The 22,738-nt window shown below is 43.2% G+C and overlaps 1 protein-coding gene across 1 annotated transcript in view; it reads right to left on the bottom strand.

Moving 5' to 3' along the window:
- The window catches only part of plxna1b (plexin A1b), a 185,279-nt gene extending 178,024 nt beyond the window's left edge, over positions 1 to 7,255 (bottom strand). The window contains exon 1 of the mRNA XM_069678988.1: positions 7,163 to 7,255. The gene's annotated coding sequence lies outside the window, so the exon portion shown is untranslated. The remainder of the gene's footprint in view (positions 1 to 7,162) is intronic.
- Between the last annotated feature and the right edge of the window lie 15,483 nt (positions 7,256 to 22,738).

The following is a 22,738-nucleotide window of genomic DNA, read 5'->3' as shown; positions in this document are numbered from 1 at the left end:
CACACATACAGGTGCTGACATCAGTGTGTTGTGCTTTATGAGCCATGGAGTGTGCACACACACAAATAGAGCCAGAATGCAACTTAGGGAAAAGAGAGGGAGGGTGATCTTACCTGTGTCCTACACGCATGTGCACACACTTTCTCAATGCCTCTCCGGGGCGACACCATCGTGCTGCTGACCCCACTAGGAACAAGTCGCCCTTCCTTCCGCTAACATGGAGGTTGTTGCTGGTTAGTCCACAACACAGCCACAGTTAAGGGGCCAGACAGGCAGCTAGCTGATTTATAGGCTAGCCCACAGCCATGCTTTCCCTGGGCAAGTGGTTCTCTTCAAAGGCCCGCCTTCTATTAGTCTTATTTACAGGGCTGGGGAGAACAGACCGCCTGAATTATTTAAGATTCCCTTTGGTAAATACAAGAGAAACCAGGAGGGTGTGTATGTGCAAGGAGGGGGGCGAAGGATGGAAGACAGGGATGAAGAAGTGGGAGATACAGACACTAAGAAGCGGGAAAAAGCAACTGAGCAATTATGAGTTGCTGCACCATTAACATTAATCACAACAATAAATGGCTATGTGCCTGTGTAAACTCCGTTCTCCTCCACAGTGGAGTGTTACCTTACATTAAACATGAGGGCTGCCTATGCTCACACACAGACAGGTTCAGATAGCATCCTGTATACCGTACAGCGTGCGCATCAACAAATGCACAGTGAAGATGCTCTGCTTATCTCAATGCAAATACATGCAGAGGCACACACCCACAGTGCGCTGCCTCCTCTCTCACTCAGTGCTTCTCATTAACAAGCCAAACATGCCTGAAGAGGCAGACAGACTCTGGTGAGCACGGTAAACAACCAGTAGGCTCCCTCATCTACGCTGAGACTATCTCAGCATCAGCAACACACACTTTCTGCCGACGATACTGACAGGCGGGGCCGGATACATCCGCTCAAGGATCTGCTTTTTTCTCACTGAACCGGGGGGAAATGCTATTCTTTGCTCAAGGGGAATTTAGAAAGGCAAACAGTGTGTGTAAGGGATGGTTCTGACAACATCCCCACATTTTGGGCTCTGCCATAATCTGACAATACAGGAAAATATTGAAAATGTGGCGCCATATAACGTTAAACAAAACCTGTGTGGAATCCTCTGTTCAGTGTCTCACTGCACACTATAGCTAAGGCTCACTGATGTTATTTTGAATGGATTATCAAGCAAAAATGGGTATTATAAAGGAGCCAATCAAATCAAAACAGTAATCACCAACATTGCTTATCTCCACACATTGTTGGTCACCAGTTTAAATTACAACAACCTCTGAAAGGGCCAGTTTGCCGAGTTTTAACCTCAGTCCTATCATGCTATCATGGGGAGCTCATGCCATTATGGTAGGGAAAAAATGCTATCCGCTTCTCCAATGGGCCCTGGAAAACCTCCGCCAGATAACGCGTTTTACGTAGTCTGGCGAGGGAGTTCGCTAAACTACACTTCCTCAATCTAGTACGCCCGCCTCCGATGTCATGTCTCAAAATCGTCAGGTTTGAAATGTAGACTGCAGACCCAAAGATACCGGTATATTCTCGTCGTGTTTCGGATACCGCTCTGAGCCATGCAGTGATCAGTGTCCTTGACTGGAAAACGGTAGTATTTCACTCCAGCGCCTCTCGCTGGGCCGTTCCTTTCAGAGGAAGGGGCGCAATGCACGCTGGGTGTTGTAGGAATGTAAAATGGGCGACTTTCTCCACAGCTATGGCGCCAATTTCAAATATTATTGCTTCTATCGATTACAGAGAACACCAGCTTTGACCGACGGTGGCTTTTTACAGGGGTGAACTGCTCCTTTAAGACCAATAAAGCCCAGAGACTGTAAAAGTCAATACAGTTACATATGAATGGAGATTTTTTCACAGTAAAATATCATAAACCCCATTTTTTTTTCATCACAAAGATAAACCATTGTGATAAATATAGAAAACAATACAGACGACAGGTGTAGTTGTTGTCTCAAGTTTCAGGAAGGAGCTGTGACATCCTGATCGATAGCAGTTCACAGATCTTCTTCACAGGAAATGCAACAAGAGAAGCCATTTTTTTTTATGTCCAAGCGAATGGGGACCCGAGCTGCCTGTCTGAGTCAGTGTCTGAGGGGAGATGGACAGAATGCTGACGAGAGCATTAGCATGCCAGGGGGGAAACCTCATACGCCGAGGCTGTGCCCGCGAGCTGTGGGGGCGGTGGGATTTCTACACAAGGCCAGTGGGTCAGAAGTGGAACCGGGGTCAATACTGCATCTTTGGACCTGCAGGCAGAACCATCAGCATGACTGTAACTCAATCGAAGTGGTGACGTGCCGGGCCCGAGGGTCAAACATAACAATAACAGTGGCGTTTTTTTTGTTTGGTTTGGATGAGAGCCAATTCCACAAATTATCAGAGTGTCAATTTGATTTTACAAGAAAAGAAAATCCAATGCTCCTGTCAAAACCAAGAGCCTTCAAACGGAGAACAAGAGACCGTCTTTGTGCCCCACTTCAGTCGATCTCATCGCCCTGCTTTACATTTCAACCAAACTAATCAACAGCCCTTTGAACAAAAGGGGACCATGTAAATTCTGTTCCCCAACAGGCGGCACGAGCTACAGAGGAGACGCCACTTATTTTCAATTTGCAGCCAGATTAGCGGGCATGTTTTTGATACTGTCAGAACCGAGGAGATTTTTCTATTCCAAGTCGTCTTGAGTGAGTGGCCTTTTTAGTGCCTGCTTCAAAAAGCATCCCCCGTACCCGAGCAGCTGTCACTTTCAGCAGGCACTGCGGAGGACGGGCGCGGGGGAGGGGTCCTTTGAAGGAATGCTTAAAAGTGGGCGATAAAAATAAACCGGGAGAGAGGAGAAAATTAATTATACATAACAGACAGTTCACTTGGATGAGCACGACAGAGACGGAGAAACTAAGGCTGCTTCCCTCAAAGAAAAAAAAAAAAAGCCATTTTCTGGCTGAGGAAATTTCTGTTGGTCGTATTTATTTGGCAACATCTGACGTGAGGGATGCAACAAGGAATCTTTTTTTATAAAAAGGTCAAGGTGTCAAATAATACAGACCGAGCTTTCATTTCCAATTCTCCGCACTGGCACTCACTTCAAGCATCCTCTCTAATTCAGGCAGTTTCATGAGACTAAAATAAAAACTGCCAGCCCTGAGCGCACCCTTCTTAAAAATGTGATGAAGCTTGCAGATAGCTCAGTCTGCCTTCAAATTCCCCTCTGATTGGCACTGATGAGGGTTTCTGCTGCCGGCTCACCTGCAAACTCACCCCTTGATATGATTCGTAATGCACCAGCACTTTGCGGTTCAACACCGCCCACTGACTCTCAATCCCAGCTTCTTATTCGGGCCAAATGGAGGTCATTCCTATTTGAGCAGTCAGTCAAGACAGGCCCGCCAGGTATTGGCGAGTGAGTTTATTTCATATTAAGGCTTGTCGGCTGGAGAGGTGTTAGCACCACGAGAGCTGTGAGCGCGTATGTGTGTGTAGATGTGTGTATGTGACAGGGCCTTGGGGTACAGCCCTGCTGCTGGTCCCTCTTTAGTGCGTTTTAATATTGCTGCCGCTGTGTGGCTCCTCGCCTCGGGGCGCCACACAAACCCCAGAGACCAAGTGAAAACACTCAAATAGTGAGAGGGAGAGAGAGGATGGGACGAGGCAAAAGAGGAAGTAAAAAAATCAAAACGGAGGAAAATAAACTGACGTGTTAAAAAAGAGCAAATGACAGACGAGTGTAGATTGAATGAAGCGCAGCAGGAGCAGAGCGCCAGCAACATAGCTAACCTCTTTAGCAAGACTGACACAAATGAAAACTTATGTAATAAAAACACACCAGCTCTGCTGCCTATGATATGAAAGCAGATATTACATTACAGTGCTGCCGTGCCAGGAAAACCCCCAATCACACATGGGGGAAGAGTTCAGACCGGGATACTCTCTAACATAAACCCATCGGTCTGAGAGAGGGTCCTCTATCAGCAGCAACTAATCATACACCGACAGACACTGGATGAAAAACAGAAAAAGGGGGTTTTTAGGACTGCAAGAACTATGCTAAGGAGTCCGGGCAGATAGAGAGAGAGAGACAGAGGATGATGAAAGAAGAGTGTGGTATGTAAAAGTGTAGGAGAGAGAGGAAGGGAGAATCATTGGTTGGGACTGGAAGACTGGAGTGGAAGGATGGGAGGCAGAAGCAGACAGCGATGGGCTCCCGACAGGAAGAGAGAAAGAGAAGGAGGAAAACTGGTGGAGGAAAAAAAAAAGCCTGAGTGGCAGCAGAAATCTGGAGGCAGGAAGAACGGCAGAGGGAAGAGAAAAGGCTGAGGTTGTCACACTGGTTTAAAATGTCCACCAGTAAAGGAAGCTGGATTTTTCAGCCTGCACACTGTGAGCGTGAACACAGCTCATATATATCGGCTCGCTGCATGAAAGCAATGAATCACAGCGCAGTATACCCTGAAGAATACAGCTGTGCGCTGAAAATCCTTCCACGTATATAAACAATTTCAGCGTCCAACTGAAGCCGTTTTCTTACTCCAGCTGAGAAAGTCCCGAGTGATTGAATTCAAGTCCTCTTTTAAAATTCATCAATAAATGCAGTAAATGAACATATTTAGGGCCGGTCTTACAGCACCAAGCGATAATTCAGTTCTCACTTGAGCAAACTCTCCTGCTTTGTCATCCATCTACAATCTAATTAGACTTTAAATATGCCGCTCACTGAAAAGTCCAGAGGAATGCGACAGGGGGGCGAGCCACACAAAGGCAGGAGCGGAGGGGGTCCAAAGTGCACATGTCAGCTCGAATTCCAAAGTTTGGACATCACAGATTTTACCCTTCGCGGCAGCAGCCAGACCGGACGGGGCAGACTTTCAAAAATTCATGACACTGCTGGGCTATTGTGGGGCAGATCTGTATCATAATTAGGGAAGATTGAGGCAAATTGCGTGTAATTTTCTGCCTCGGTTGCCAGCTTTCATGTGAAATGCCATGCAAGGTTATGAAAAAGATTGTGTGGAGACCTCGGCTCCGAAAGGTGGGAACTTTTTGAAAACCATTAAGGGATAATCACGGAGGTGAGATTGTTTCCTGCAGATTTTCCCCGACGTCTATTGTGATTGAGGTCAGATAATAATCTGTGGTTGTTTCGACATGTGTGAACACGCTCAAATATTCTTATTATCCACAGCTCTCCCCTGCATTATCACTTGGAGTTTCTTCCTCGTTTCCAGACTGTCATCTAAATTTAAAGAGTGTTATTAAGCTCTGTAGTTCTTGCACAAAGGGAGCCATTACTATGTTTGGTTACACGACTGCCACTCCTCGCTGTCTGTCACACTGTCGTGTAAAGCAATGCTTGTTTTGACTGAACAACTTAGGTACACTTCTGTTGTGTGGTTGGCGAGGTGTCACCGGGTCCTGTGGCTGAATGATTTAGAGCTGTGACCGGGCACCACCTCTTAAACAAACACTCATGTCACGGTTTAAATCCTGCATCATTTACATGTGAATGCTGGTCCCCGCATTGAACTGTCAATAAGGAGCTGCTGCTTGACTGAACTGAGGCAAAAACTGGGTCACGTCACTTATGATAAAGAGTTATCACGTTAGTCATAAAACGCCTGAGTCTTGTAGGGATGCCACGGGAGATTAAAGACACCAATCAGAAGCACTAGGTTTTATTAAATGGGTTTAATGCACAGTTTAAATATAAGCTAAACATATTGCAGTGATTTCTTTACAGATGGCCTCACTGCCCCTCCTTTTTTTCCAAAAAAAGGTTAAAATGATGTCTAAGCCCTTGCTCCTCTAATATCATTCATGAATACATATTTAAATTGGGCTCCAAATGAATTCACGTAGCTGTGCGGGGTCGTGGTGGGTAGTCTAATTTGGTTAACCAGGATTTGATTAAAAAAATAGAGCTGAGGAGAATCCGATAGAGCAATGAGAGCATTTTCAATAGCTGACAACCAATGCGCACTCCACACACCCACAGACAGCCCTCACCACTCCAGCCCTGCTCAAAGGGGGAATTCAATTGCTGTCGAATAACAAAGCTCACAAATTGCCTCCCATTCGTTAGCAGATTAACGCTCTTTTCACGCCACACCAACACAATTTATAATTATTTCAAAGCTAATAGGTGAATCGATTTTTTTTTTTTTTTTAAAGCAAGCAACCACGTCCACCTCCCAAGAGAAATCCAGCACAACTCTTCCCTCAGGTCCATTTAAGACAGAGAGCCAGAGCAGGATACATTCAAATGTGTCAGAATAAACAAGCAGCGAACAAGCATGAGAGCAAATGTTTAATGTGAAGCTGTAGACAGCCCCAACCACCCTCCACGGGCTGTTTATCCAGGCGACAGTGAGTGTCAGCTTCGTGAATACCTGTAATTATGCATCATGGTGGTGGTGGTATTCCTACTCTGAGGCAATGCAACAGAAATACGCACCCAAACACGGATAAACCTACGAGCTCGTCACCAATCACTGATACCAGAGGTTTCTTCTACATATAAGGCTACTGCAAGCTTTCTCACACGAGAAAAGTGTGTTTTCTCCAAGCCGCCACAAATTCACCTCACACTGCACCAAATCTGACGTTACTTGCAAAAACACACCAACCTTTCTAGTTTTAAGTTCCAGGTGCTTCACGAGAAAAAAACCAAAAGGAAATGTAGGAATAAATTAAGTAAGGAAGCTAAAGCTTCATTCGGCGACAAAGTATCCAGTTTTACAGTTTTGGTGCGGATTAATCCGACTGGTGGTCACACCGGGGCGCACGTTCAACACACCGCTAACACAAGCACGAGCCTCCACACACACACCTAAACATTAACTGGATATCTACATGTCCTCCTCGTGCCTTTTCACGGTTGGGTTTGGTTGAAGCCTCCAGCTCTTCAAACTCGTGGAGAAAAAACAGACGCCGACAGCGGAGAAGACATGAGGAGAAGCGGAGGGAAAACACAACGACAAACTCACCACACGGAGCACTGGAGGGAGAAAAAAATGTAACCTAAATATTTTAGCCGGCTCCACCAAAAAAAACCCCGCTCCTTCCACAGGAGAAAAAAAAAGGCTCGCGTCGGAGTTTTCACGGTACTTACAGGTTCAGGTGATCCTGAGGCTCGATATCCTCGCCATGGTTTTAAATTCCAAAACTTGGGGACATTCCTCTCTGATCACGGAGCGGCGGTGCTCTCTCTCCGGCGGCTCCCTGCGTGTGAATGGAGAGGACAGGAGAGGAATGCAACTCCGGCTCCAGGAGGAGGGAGGGGGGAGAGAGAGAGTGTAGAGGGAGGAGGCGCTTTGCTGCTGCAGTACCTCCCTGAGCCCATAGAGGGCGCCCCCGCGCCAACACCTGATGTGACAGAGACATTTTGGAGCTTTATAATAGTACACCTGTCCCATACTTTTACAAATGTGTTCATTAAATGTTATTGTCAGCATATTTTTTTTTAAATACATGTACTACAGTGTTTTATATTACATTTAATTATTATTTGCCTGTATTTTTCAATTGTAATGTCAGTTGTAAATTGATGCCAATTTTGAGGTGCGTATTTTAACATTTTTATGAAATAATTAAAGCTCATTGAACTACTCAAACTAATTTCCCTCATAAAAAAGCAGATAAAAAGGCTTCATTAAACTGTTAATTGTACTGATTACCTTCATCATCTTTCACTTATTTTAGATATAATAGCCATCTATTTGGCAGGTAAGAGAAATTAGCGCAATTAATAGTCAGAAAATAAGTTCTTTTTAAGAAACAATTTCTCAGTGCCAAATTTCGACACAGAACACCTGTCGCACTTTAAAGACCGCGTGGGAGTTTCACATTCACTGTAAAAATACTCCCAGAAGTGATCATTCAAGTTTACACAAAGTCCGTCACCCTAATGCCTGAAATGCTCTGTACGAGCAGAATTATTGAGTCTTAAGTTACTACTCAACTGGGCCTGTGGGGCCAAATTCAGAAGTATCATTAAAGTCAAAAACACATTAAAATCATAATAGCAGTTGCCATCATCCTAAAATGCAATTTAATGCAGTTTTGCACTTTGAACAAAAAACAAGTTTATACGAGAATTGGACAACTACAAAAAATATTGTTAAGGGTTTACTAAATAAAGGTTGGAGGCGGCAGGCTTGACAACTTACATTGATAGTGATTAAAGTCCTGACAGGCACAGTTTGGCTTCAGTGTGCTGCAGAACATTTCATAACTTAATGTTACATCTTTAGCAGAAAACATCTCAGCTAGATTTACAGTGAACAGCGTTCAAAATAGAAACTGCCCTGGGAGATGATGTTGGAGACGGGATGGTTGTGAGTTCCTCAAAACAAGGCGGGCTCCTTAATTAAATGAGGAGGCCCCGGGCCGGCCTGTCGCGTCCCATCAGCCGACACATTCACACTGACTAACTTACACTGAGTGACACTGTGGTGACAGATTTTGGATACAAACTCGACCCCCCTGAGGCTCTCTGAGCAACTTTTAATTCTTAGTATTTACTTGTTACATGCGACCTCGAGACAGCGAAAGTGACTTTGAAAGCTGAATTTCAATATTCATCACGCAGTCTGTGAATATGAGGAGGAGCTGAGACAAAGTGTGTTTTGGGCAGCGCTCCATGATGTCTCTGCAGCGAGGAAGCTTTGGGGATAACTGAGTTATTCAAACAGGCAGCTCAGGTTACCGATTGCACTCAGGAGAGCAGAGAGCAAGATCTGGCACTAACCACACCACCTGGCCTCTTACTCCGAGTGTGTGTGTATAAGAGAGAGTGTGTGTTAGTAGGGAAAATGTGTGTTTGTGATAGGGAAAGATTAAGACTTTCTGCTCTTTATGTGAATTAAAGCTGCTGAATTTCACTTCTTGCTAAATGTCCCTCAAGTCTATCACAGCAGTCAGCTTTGACTGGTTTTCAAAAGGCCACTGTTTGCCATTAGAGATGGTTGGTTTGGCCGTAGTAATACCAGGAGATTAGCCTCACTTACCATGTGAAAGGCCTCTGGACAAAGCTATTCCCAATCTCACTGTTAAACACTAACACAGTGATTAGCTCCCAGTCAGCGCAGTTCATGTCCAGTTCCACATCAGGCTGACTGTAGGTTCTCGTGGGAATGTTTTCATGCAGCATGATGAGTGCAGAGTTAGCCTTATGCTAACCTGGATAAAAAATGTGCACCCCCTTTTTTCTGTTGAACTAAGCTGTATAAAAATGTCCGTTCTCCAGTGTTGTATTATAATGCAGTCAAAATAAAGATACAGCACCTTAAAGATGCATAAATAAAGCACTTCGCCGTACTTTCCTACACTGTACAACCAAAGGTTATTTTGCATACAGTTCCCGGTGATGTATTTCTTTAAAGAGCCAGATTAATCTCGCCTGTCATGATTTGACTAGACAGCGCGCGGGCCGAGTAGCTTGGGCTGAAAGCACAGAGAATATTAAATAAATGTACGCACACGGCTGTTTGGTGGTTTGCTGCTGTTTTGCTCTCTATTTGCTTTTTTCACATTCATGCACTATTAATGGGCCCGTGTTTGGCAAGAAGAACAAACATTTTAAGTGAGCAGAGATACAAGAGCTGACTGATCAGAGAGAAAAGAGTCCCAGTCGTCCTTGAAAACACACACAAAGGCTCGATAAAGCTGCACATACATAGTGTTTGATACTGTGCAAACATACAATAATATACACTAAAGATGCATGCAGCTTTTCTATAGATGCTCTGTATAGAGACAGAAAACAAAACACTGGACAGCATTCATTAAGAGAGTGTATGTGCTTCCAGATATTCCTGATAAAAAAAGCTAACGTACAAACAGATAAAATCATCATTCTCTAAACCTGTAAGATGATCTGTGTTTATTCTCCATCCCTTTAGCAGCTCATGAAACTCGATCCCTCTTACTTAAAAGCAAAAAAAAAACATCTGATCTGTGCCAATTACGTTAACTTAATCAGATTTGAGCCGGCGGGTGGAGTGCAGGCTTGGTGGCCTTGTAACCCGAGGTGGCACAGCGTAGTCTAAACAGGTAATGAGCCATTAATTGGCTAACAACAACATGGCTGGCTGTTAGGCAGCACGGTTACAGGATATCATCTGGCTAAACCAGTCTGATCTGTTTGTTCACTCACTCCAATCCCATTTTAGGATCCTCAGCCGTTATGGAGCCACGCCATCTGTGCACGCCGCTGCCAGATCAGGCAAATAGAAACTTCTTGAAAAACCTGTTTGAAGCTAAAATAACAAAATACGCTCAGTGTGTGTCTGTTGGGATTCAAGACAGTGATAAAGTGTTTGAACTGTTTGGGTAAATACCTGCAGAAATACCTGCCAGATTCTTATTTTTCCTGGTTTCGTGACAAGATTGATGATTCCAAGCATTTGTTTGAAGTTTTGTTTTATTCTGAAGTTAGTGACTTGAAATACTCTGATAATGAGGAAACTCTGTTCGCCACTTTGACGCAGTCCCACTTAAGGCCAGTCATTCTGTGGGTCTGTCTAAAGTAAGTAATAGTGTGGAATTGTAGGTTTGTGCAGTGTTTTTATTTAAAAGGTATGAATATGCATACAACGGAGACAATAAATGGTGAGAATGGAAATTAGTATGGAGCTCATGGGTCCATAATTCCTTGTTTTAGATGTTTAAATAGTAAACTGCTCTGATATATTCTAATAACAATATAAATGGTGACCAAATGTATTGTCACAAGTTGCTCAGAATACATATCCCGTTTTATTTTGTAATTTACTGCACTTGTGTGGCTCACTTCCTGCCTTTGTGTGTTTTCCCGCATTTGTGATTGGCTCCTAGATTTCTCGTGGCTCCCACCTGTTCTGATTGGATTTAAGTTGGACCTTTTGTTGGACTTTATTTATCGTGGATAAGTCTTATTAAGGCTTATTAAACTTATTTTTGAAAGTCTACATCTGAGTCCTTTATCTTTTTGTTTTACCTTAATGGGACATGTATATGTAAAGGATGTCCTATTTTCATGACCAAAATAAATGTGAGTATTACAGTTCTTTTATTGTAGTCCTAGACTTGCTTCACATTAGCTGTAAAGCCCAGTAATATCTAATATGTGGTTCAAATCATAATTTATCAGCTTGCAGTGGAATGATGATGATACTATTATGTTATTATTTCATATATTTCTGATGGGGCGGCTGTGGCTCAGTGGTGGAGTCGGTCATCTCTCAATCGAAAGGGTGGTTGTTCAATCCCTGACTGCTACAGTTAAATCTCAAAGTGTCCTTGGGCAAGACACTGAACCCCACATTGTTACCGGTGGCATAGCCTTTGGCGTGTGAATGGGATTAGTACTGATCGACAGTTTGGCATGTTGTGTAGCAGCCTCTGCCATTAGGGTGTGAATGTGTGTGAAAGAGCGCTGTGAGTGGTCATAAGACTAGAAATGCGCTATGTAAGTGCAGTCCATTTACTATCTGAACTAATGATTCCTATAAGGCCCCGATCAGACAGAGCGCGTTTTGCAGGCTGTAAAACGCAAGGCACACCGCACTGCCTTTTTTGTTAAAGCCTATGGTTAAAAACAGTAGCCTTTTTTTCTACTGTTGTTAAGGCAACCACCGAATCATAGCTGTCATTAACCTAACCGTTATATTGTAAACTAACAGAAGGCCCGCCTCTCCTTTCATCTGATTGGACAATGAGAAAAAACGCCCCATGACATCGGGCGCTTTTCTGCTTTGCGTTGAAGTTTTTTCACCTTGAGGCGCTCAGACGATTCCTCAAAAACGCGAGGCACACAGACACCCAGAGGGAACCCTAGCATGCACAGGAAGAATATGCAAACTCCACACAGAAAGGCCCACTTCGTCCAAACCGGGATTCGAACCAGGAACCTTCTAGCTGTGAGGTTAGCTACTGCACCACTCCAGACCAATCAAGACCTGCAAAAAACAAAAGCTGGATGCACTGTAGTAGTCAGAAGAAGCTTAAATAAACATCCTTTGCACATGCAAACATAAAGTGCGAGAGGAAAATGTGAAAAGCTTTCAGGAGCTACCATGCTGTAGGATAAGTCTCCATGGTATGGTATCTGTTGGTAGAAAGAGCAGCCAAACAGACTGTTATTCAAGTGCAACATGCTGCAGATCATTGATGTTAAATCTGATAACACAGTGCATTTAAATAAATCACAGAATCACATCTCAGCACATGTGCTCATTAGGAACGACACTGATCAAACATCAGACATCAAGGAGGCATGAGAGGACTGAGCAACCTGGAGTTGGCGGAGGTGAAAGCGTTTATGCGTTTCAACGTCATGCATATGCTACATGTTTGAAATAATAATGTCTTAAGTAAGGTAATATGAGTTAAGAATATTTCCTCCTTAATTATTCATTCAGAGTGCATTCCAGTCGTGGGAAACCTTAAGAGACTCTTGAGACTTGTTCTTTAAATCGCTGCAACCTTATAGGCAGGCTCATTGGCCATGATTTAATGTGCATCTTTTCATAGACCTCAATTATCAATTAACTGTAAGTGTACACCACTGGGAATATCCTCCGTCGTGTCCACCGCATTAACATCCATTAGAAGTGAATCACCTGCCTGCGCTGGAGCTCCTCGGCTGCTGAATGTTTTTCCTCTGGGCTGCGAGCTGTCATAGTGCGGAGAAAAGGAGCGCTGAGATAATAATTTGTAACTCAATCCTTTAAAGGCGCTCGCAAACCTTCAAATTAACAGAATGGATCAAAGTGAATGAGTTGTAAGCCTGAAGACTGATTCCTCTAATTATGAATGTGGCAGAAGAGCGGAGCCAGTGTGAAAATATAGCAAATTTGTGACCTGATTAAGTGTTAAAAACATACGCTGGAGGTCTTGTGTAAATTTAAAAACACTTAAGACCTTAAAAAACGAAAACTCAGTAGTGTAATTGCATGGAAAGTCAGAAGTTTGCCAAACCACAAAGCTTTTCAGAGTCAATTTTGGACAGAGAGATGCTTTATGCTAAGCTAGTTAGCAGCTCCACTTTCCCTCCCCCTGTCCACAAAGCAGCTTGAAAGAAGGTACGTTGATATTTGCAGAAACATTTGAAGCGGCCAATCATAATTAAAATCTAGGTGAGGCAAAAGGAACATAATTAGTTACAAACAGCCTCTTTGTGTCGTCCCTGCTGCCATCAAACACTGAACGTGGCCTTTTTGCCGGCCTCTGATGTGCACGCCTTGGGCTGTGCATGACAGGGAGACCGGCAAACACCGGCCTTTTGATTAAATGCAACATATTTCATTATGATCATAATTATAGAAACTTGTGTCATGACTTTCTTTTGATATTCGTTTCTCTTTCAATTCCTCGGGCAATAGATTTGGAGGACAATGAAGAGGAAAGTAGAGAGAGAAGTGTAGACAGGGGAGCTTTGACTTTTCTAGATGTACAACTCATAGCTGCTTTTGTAGATGTTCTTTATGAGTTGAGCTCACAGATTCAGACTTTCCTGCTCAGTGTGTGGGCTTGAAACAATATTACAGCATATGGCCTGAACATGATCACAAGGCTATCCTCCTCCACCATGTCAGAAAATACCACACGGAGCAGCAGTGTCATTTGATATTGACTGAATTCATATTTAGATTTTTACTCAAAACAGAGATTCTGTTGATGTCAGCTAGCATAAATAAACATGGAGGGTATTTTTTATAAGATAAATAAACAAATACTGAAGGGATGTCAAGGCATTTTGTGCCATAACTGAAAAGTGTTTCCACAACTAGCTTTTTGTATGTATTAGCATGGAGTTCAGTATGGATACCAATGGTGCACAGTGTAGGACTCCTTATAACCTAACCCCTTAGTATGTTTATATTAATTTTGTTGAATACTATATGAATATATATATATAATATATATATGAAAAAATAGCTACCAAACTAATTATATTAATATAATATATAATATATTAATATTCCTACTATCCTAAGTTATAGTTTGTGTTAGGTGCTGATTAGCAAGTGTTAGCAATGTTAAAACAGAAACTTGAAGTGATGCAAAAGGCAACATTTTACCTTCTCAACATTAGCATGTTAGCTTGTCCTTTTATGCCTGTTAGCATGTTGATGTTAGCAATATGCTTAAAGGACCACCTACAAGATGATACAATACGATATGACATAATACAATGTGATATGCTACGATACGGTAACATACGGTACAATATGATCCGATACGATACAATACGATACAATACGATATGGTATGGTACGATACCACATGACAAGACACAATACGACGTGACACGATGCGATATGGAACAATACGATACAGTACAATATGATACAGTACGATACAGTACAATGCGATATGATGCAATACGGTACAATACGATACAATACGGAACAATACGGTACGGTACAATACGGTACAATACAGTACAATACCATACGGTACAATACGATACAATGCAATACGGTACAATACGGTACAATACCATACAGTACAATACCATACGGTACAATACGGTACAATATGATACTTTACAATACTGTACAATACGGTACAATACAGTACAATACCATACGGTACAATACAATACGGTACAATACGATACGGTGCAATACGGTACAATACAATACAATGCAATACGGTACAATACCGTACAATACGATACAATGCAATACGGTACAATACCGTACAATACGATACGGTACAATTTGGTACAATACGATACGTTACAATACCGTACAATACGATACGGTACAATACGGTACGATACAATACGATACCATACAATACGGTACCATACGGCACTATACAATGCAATATGATACGATACGATATGGTACGGATATGAAATGTGCCTTGAGCTCAAACAGATGATACTAGAGATGATATACGAGACATAATTAGGCAATTAAATATTACTAAAGTTTTGAGAAACATTAAAGAGGTTATAATGTTAAATCCTTAGACCACTTATGATGGTTTCAGACACATAACAAGAGTTTCATCACCAGTGCTGATCCTGAATCAGCTCGGCCTTACATGAGGATGAATGAGACAGTTAGGGTATCAGCTTAGTTATTCCAAATCAGCACTCCTACTCTGGGAGACTTGATACGTTTTGGTCCAGACATTTTCCTGGGCACCCGTGGGAGACAGTGTGTCAAAACATCTACTTCTAATGACTGCCTACTTTGTCTAGCTCATTTTTAAACCGGGGGGCCTTTTGCCAAGCCTTTGCCCATGCCAGGATTTAGGTCTGTGTGACAGTAACAGTTTTAGTCATATCTTGGCAGGTATGCTTATGCCGAGGGTTTCTCTGAGCAGGAAGTTTGGGGTTTGGCTGCTGTTACATTAACAGGCTTTGTCATCTCAGCTGGACTCAGAGCTGAAATCAGATCTCACACACCTCTCTGCCTAACTGTGATGGATCATGTTGCCCCTTGACAATTGAAAACAACACTAAAACCACAAAACACACATTAAAGCTCATAACTAAAATGTTGCAGTGGTGTCAAAGTGTTTGGAAACTGCTGGTGCATTTCCACAATTGGAAAGTGAGTTGAATTCTCACTGAAAAACAAAAACAGTTAATGTGTTCACAGTGCATTTCCCCCAATATTACCTGCAGTTTCATCATCTCCCCGTAGCTGAACCTTTGTCATCGACACTGTCACGGTACACATTGCTGCTGTGTCTTTTTTGCTCTCTCCAGCACTGTAAAGCTCGCTCCCATCTTGCCCTTGACAGAGGAGCGTGTCACCCTCACACAGTAATTATACCAGAGCTGACGTCTCCTTTTTCCATTGAATTATTGAGAGGGTGGAGAGGACACAGGATCCCATGTAGTCAGAGACAGCACTGTTCACATCCCACTGGTGTAAGCGTAGAAAAAAAAGTCCAACATGGTCGCCGTTGCAGGAGCAGACCACCTGCTGATGATAATTGTTTTACAGCTGGGACACCTTAAATACTAGATTTAAAAGGTCCAAAGTGTAAGATCTCTAGTGGCAGAGTGTTAGAAATGGAATCTAATATTCTTAATGTTGTTTTAATTGGTGTATAATCAACTGAAAATAAGAATTGTGGTGTTATTTTAACCTTACAGAGAGCTCTTAATATCTATAGACCGAGTGGGTCTCATCCACTAGCTCAACCGTGTTGCAGCTTCGCCCCTAGAAGCAACTACATCTCACCCGTGGGTCCTATAAGGGAAAATATTGGCTAAAGATACAAACTAAGCAATGCGACAGGAGTTTTTTATTATGCTCACAAGCTTACGCAGGAAGTGTTTTACACCCGGTGGCATCTTTAAAACTACAAGTGATTCCTAATCTGTGGTGCCAGTAGAAATACTCAGCCCCTTGAAAACAGCTCAACAACCGCAGTAACACACTAAATATGAGCCGTGGTGGACTAAGATGTGCATTCCTGTCCTTTTATGATTGATTATACAAAGGTCAGTACAGCAGAAGTTCAGCAGTCAGACTCCCCTTAGACTCGTGTTTTTATTACACAGGAAATCCTGCCACGCTTCTCTCCAAACGCAGCCTACGCTGCTGCAGAGTCTGCAGCTCGATGCATCTAGACGTACATTTTAATGTAATGTGCAGAAACCAACCGCAGCCACCACAAACTTACCATGTTACAGTGCCTGGTTTCACTTGTGGAAGAGTTTTCACAATATAAAGCTGGCGTCCCACTCACTGACCTCATGTGTTGTAGCTTTATCTCCGGCTCTGCATCGAGAAGTGCAAGGTCATATAAATGTTATAGAATGGCTCTCTATGTAAGGTGGTTTTGCATGGTTACATGGTGAGTAAATGTATTCCCAGAAGAGTTTTACAACAGCAGCAGAAAAACCTGCACCCTGTTTCTGTTTAATCCTCACCTCTCCACTTCTTGATTTCTATGGCACCATGGAGGTTGTAGTCCAGACACGACGTTCCGCCACTCTGCCTCCTCCTGTGTGTGGGTTATGATTTCATTTCACATCTGAAGTGAAGGTTATGTTTACAAAAAGGGGAAAAAGCAGCGACATTGAATCACTCAAAGGTCGGCTGGACAAATCGGCAAGTGGAGACCTATTTTGGAGTGAAAGCCTGAACTTGTGTTTGACACGAGGCTCAAGAGAAGAGATGTTTCAAGTAAACTGTGATAACATGAAACGGTGGTTTGTGTTGTATTCGAAGCGACATCATTCAACCGTTTCTCTTTAAGCTTTAAATGATTTTATGGTTCAGAGAATCATATTTTATTCTGATGGGGTCACGTTATGTCACCTTTAGTGTTTCTTACGTAATCTTCAGTGAGCGCTTACATAATCTCTTCTGCTCCCAGACCTTGAGCTTCCTGTAGGATTACGCTCGAGGACTCGCTGTTATTTGTTTACCTGAGAATTCTTCAGCATTTCTGTGAACACACACATGCACTGAAAAAAACAACAACAATATTTCTCCTTTTCACTCCGAGCTGTCTTCCACACAGGAACCCATTACAGAGAGAAAAGGTGACATGTCGGAGCAAGCGCAGGATGCCCGGCCTCAGTTCAGTGCCTCCATCTCCACCCCTGACGGAGCGGTGAGTGGCCCTCACTCACAGCTGTCCTGGACTCAGTCAGCCGAGCACAAAGCTCACAAACCTGCAAAACAACACGAGAGGATGCTAAGATGCACCTGGCAGTGCAATTTTCCTCCTGGAGGAGACGGAGGGACGGGGGAGTCATTTAAATGCTAAACAATGCGACCTGTTGCTGTAAGCGCAGACAGCTTCCTGCTGGGAGCGGTCACACAGGATGTGATGCGTGAGGCCATAGGAGGAGAGCGGGGGAATGGTTTGAGGTTAGGGGGCTGACGGTGGCTGCGCAGGGTCATTTTATTGACTTGGTGCATGAAACCAAACTAAAGTGTATGAATTTAGTGTTCATATATGTGCATTCAGAGCAATTACAAATGTCAAAGGTGGGATCTGGTGAGGGAATCTTCTCAGTGCATGGTTAGGTGTGTGTGTCTAATTGCCCCTGATTAACACCAGGTGTGGAAAGCCTATATATGCCCTTGGGTTCCAGTGCTCTGTGCTGACTCATTATCTCACCATCAGAGGTAGTGAGAGGTTCTCTTAGTGCTTTGTCTTGTTGTTTTCTCCTGTTGTGTAGGTGTCTGTGAGTCTGCAGAAGAACCACCAGAACCTGTCTGCCTGATTTGCTCACCACTCCTAGTTTTCTCTCAGAGAAGCTTGTCGGTGCTGGGCCGGACTTTTCTACCCAAGCCTATTGTGTTTCTCTTTTAAAGCATCCCTGGCGGCCATTGTGTTTAGATTGAGAAGTGGTCTCCCTGAAAGTTTAGTTTCTTGTCAGCTGCTTGGCAGCAGTGATTTAGTTTCCCCTCTCTGAAGTGCTACTTAGCTCATTATCTGTGTTTTTATCTGTCAATAATGAGCCAAGGTGAAGACTCAAGACTCATCGACAGGATGCAAAATCAAAAGCAGGATTTGTTACAAAGGAGGACAGATCTCAGGTGAGTATGAAAATGAAACAGGAAACATAAGGGCAACAAAAAGGGACTTCAGAAAACATATATGAATGTCAATCCCATAGGCACTGTAATTATATAGGCCACTCCACCACATCACATGACAGGATGGACAACATAGACAAATATTTCCATCCATCCATTATCTATACCGCTTATCCTGTTCAGGGTCCAGGGGGCTGGAGCCTATCCCAGCTGTCAGTGGGCGAAGACAAATATATCGAGTCAAAGAAAATAAATGTTGTATATTTCTAAAAAAAATCACAAATAAAAGCTCTCATATTGTCCCAAATCCTCCTACACAGCAAAGTACACTCATGATACTGTAAAGAGTGCTGTATATCTGATGTTCGGTCTTCCTTCTTAATGTAATCTTCAATAAATATAGAAGCAGCCGACCAGCGTCATCTGTAACTTGAACAGCATGAGTAACGTTGATCATCATTGGATGTGACAAGCTTCCTGCAGTACAGCACAGAGCTCAATTAATGCTGTCTCTGCACAACTTCATCAAACCTGACACACAGCTCGCTGCCATATGGAGGAGTAAAGAAGTACATGTTGTAAAAGTAGGAAGCTTAATCAACGCTCATATACATTAGATATCCACGGGACCGTCGGCTGAGGTGACAGCTAATGAGAGGAGGAACATCAGTCAGGATCTTTCCTACAGGACTAAACGCATTCTTTCATATGTTTATAGGACACTTAACTCCGATTTATCATTAATAACTCACTGGAGTAATAGCAGATTTATGTTACTGGACACTGTTACTCTATTCTTTCAGGTTAGGGTTTACTGGGCCCTGCTGAGTTAAAGTATAAAGCAGGAGCAGAGACAGGGTGGAGGTTTGAGGAAGCTGTGGTTTCCAGCAGGGTGATATTTTGGCCCTGCTTAGACCAAACCTTTATTTTTGGACGGTGAGGAAATGATGACTTACTCTGTTGTCTTGGAGCTGGAAAACTGCCCTCCTCGCTCTGCTCAGCAGCAGTGCTAACATGAACTGTATATCAGCAGTATTTTCCGTTCTTGTTCTGTATGTTACAGAACAAGTAATTTCAGTCACATTGAAAGTGATTATGTGTCATATAAGCTGTAAAACCTCATATAAGCATTTTATCTTTGCTCAACGTAGCATTTTTAGCATCTTTACGCTCCTTGTTTTGGATCTTTGGATTCTCTGATGGACTCTACGCGCTGCCTGCCCAACATCAAACAGCAGATGGACAAAGTTACTAAAATATAGTAGGCTACTAGCTACCGCTAATGACAAGACATGTCTCTCTGGAAATTAGGGCATATTAAATGTAGAGGGAGAGCAATCCTGGAACCCATCGGCCATCGCCTGAGGACGATATAGCTTTTGGGTGCAACTTTAACTTTTCGAGCATTCTGGTGTAGCCAGTGGTGAGCGATACTTCTGGCCAAGACAGTCTGACTAACAACTCGGGAAGTGAGAATGGAGTTGAGAGATGCCGTCAAAGAACGGATTGTTAAGCCGGACATATACTTGCTTTTAATGGCTTCCCCACGCCCTATGCATTTGTTTAGAGCGTCTGCTATGTACGTCCTAGGAGTATGCAAGACGCCGTAAGCACATGAACGGTAGAGGCAGTGTAGAGGCAGAGCGGATGTGACGCAGGGTCAACAGAGCAGCAGGGACAACAATGGCAGAGAGTTCTGAAGGCAAGCAATATCTGTACTATGTGTCATTGCCACTGCACGGCGACAAACATGCCTGTCAAAACAGCTGGAGGCAGATTTGAAGTTCCATTTTAGAAGTCGACGTGGAAACGTGTAAAACTAATGGAAACAAGTATTGGGCTGAAAGGTTGGAGAAACGGCAGGGGGGCACGCTTTTTCTGCCGTGATCTCAGAATTAACATCATAGTAACCACCTTGGGTGTCGTCATGTCTCTTGTTTACATCCTGCAAATACAGTAGTTGCATACAGCCTGAGCTGTCCGGAGTGCCCTCCAGAGGTATCCTCCAGTAATACGCGTAGTGCAAAGACAAGTATGTGAACAATTACGTTCATGACGCTGCCGGTTGTGCATGCGAACGCAAGGTTAAAAAGGAAATATGTTCGGCCTTAGCTGCACTTGCTTGCAGATGTCTTTTTATAGAGATTAATAAAAAGCTAAATCATCGTCAGATGACCACCGAGCCAGGATGGCATTGCGGCAGATTGTGCTCCACCCTTTTAGCTCGACTACCCGAACTACAAACGCACGACAGATGTAAACCAGAACACTTCCCGTGCTAAAATCTATCTAATCTACAATCTGTAAGATTAGAAGGAGAGTTACGAGATACCTCCACCTTGGTCCATTCGTGTGTGACCATTAAACTGCAGTTACATTTTGAGTGTACATCAAATTAATATCACAACTTTCATTCTTTTCAAACTCCTTTAAAAAAGTTCTGACTGTCAGTGTAGCGTTTTTTTCTAAGGGCACTGTTCCATATTATCAGCCAATATGTCTGAGCTCTGGGCAACAGTCTGCAATAACTGCGCCCATAATAAAACCTTACCAGACTCTCTCAACGAGTGGATACCTGGATGCATGTGAGGAATTTCACTTTAAGACATCGGATTTGTCCGCCTGACCTAAACCAAAGGCAGCAATGGAATTAGTTTAATGGAGTTAGCTTGCTTTGTAGTAAAATAGCAATACGTCACCATTATTTAAATGTTACACTTACATAAGAGAGATTTGTAATTGATTTGCTGAGATGAACAACGAGCACAGCTAAGCAGCATCCTTTCCTGCAATAACACAAGAAAACAGGGCAGTTATATATGAGCGCCATTGTTTGCTCTTGTATACGGTGCTTTTTCAATGCAGAGAAGCAAATAGAAGACATCATTCTGTCATTCATTTCCTTCAGTAGGTGTCCTCTGACAGCATAAAGAGGAGGAATGGAAAGCAGTGGGTGTATTGAAAGGTGTTCGTACAAACCAATGCGGCTCCCTCTAACTGCATTCTCTCACAACACGAAGCAGAGATGACGGCAAAATTGCTTCTCGATTCATTTCTCTAAACGGAGTGCAATCGCAACGAGTGTGACAAGCTGCAAATTGTGCAATCAAAAATGTTATTAAGCAATGCAGACAGGTAATCAAGACGGAGGAAGTACACTGAGCTCTATTGTGAGACATTTCCATCTCACACCTCGCTTTGTTTTAGCACACACACATCGAAACACATGTGCAGAGAGTTCCAGTGCAACAGACGCACTTATCTAATGACCTTGTACACGTAGTAAAGATATCCCCGTTTGACACAGCTAATTGGTCGACGTGTCAGAGGATGTTTAGCGGCTTAGGAAATCACATCTGCCCATTGATTTCTCCCCACTACTCCCCCTCCATCACACATTGTATTGCTTAATCCAGTCTACAACTCTATTGTTGCGAATCCTCAATGGATTCTGAGGCAGGAGAAGGAGGCGAGAAAGCGAGAGAGCTGGAGGGAGATCGAAAGAGAACAAGCGATTAAGAGGCACTTGGGAAGGGGAAGGTAAATTAGAGACTGTGTGTGTGAGAGAGAGAGAGAGAGAGAGCATCAAACAACAGCGTAATTGCAATCAGAGAGATCGGAGCACAGCCACGCTCCTCGTTTGTGCTGAAGCATATTTAATGGCAGGAGGCTGTCACGTCTTCACATGCGACTGTGTCATGCTAGTTGTGGTGGTGCTGAGCCGCTGTGCCAGCTGAAGCGTGCAGGGTAGTGCTGCGGCATCTGCTCCCAGCTTTCAGCCTGTCTGCCCTCTGGTTAATCAGGAGAGTTTCTCTGTGTGTCTGTCGCTGTAGTGAACTCTCTGATACTTTTAAACTCACTTTTATAGGGTCACAGCACACACTCAGGCACAGATACACGCACAGTCAGAGTCAGAGGCACCTGAAACACTTAGCTGGGAGGTTCAGATTAGGGTGTCAGTGAGCGTCCTAGTTGTGGGAAAAAGACATTTCATTATGTAAGGAAGAGAGAAAATAGTCAACTTAATATGTTTGTCTTATGGCAACATTATCAGCCCAATAATTCAGTAATAAAGGTCAGATCAAGTAATATAGATATGTTTAGTTTGATGTGCTATTTGGAACAACTTTTAAACCTGAAATCCGTCAACAGGGAGGTCTATGAATTCACAATAA

The sequence above is a fragment of the Semicossyphus pulcher genome, unplaced genomic scaffold, assembly GCF_022749685.1.
Source record: "Semicossyphus pulcher isolate SPU_LCO1_2020_fin unplaced genomic scaffold, fSemPul1.0.p SCAF_3, whole genome shotgun sequence".
In the NCBI taxonomy this organism is placed as follows: Eukaryota; Metazoa; Chordata; class Actinopteri; order Labriformes; family Labridae; genus Semicossyphus; species Semicossyphus pulcher.
The sequence above is the reverse complement of the archived record's forward strand: the minus strand, read 5'-3'. Positions and strand labels throughout refer to the sequence as shown.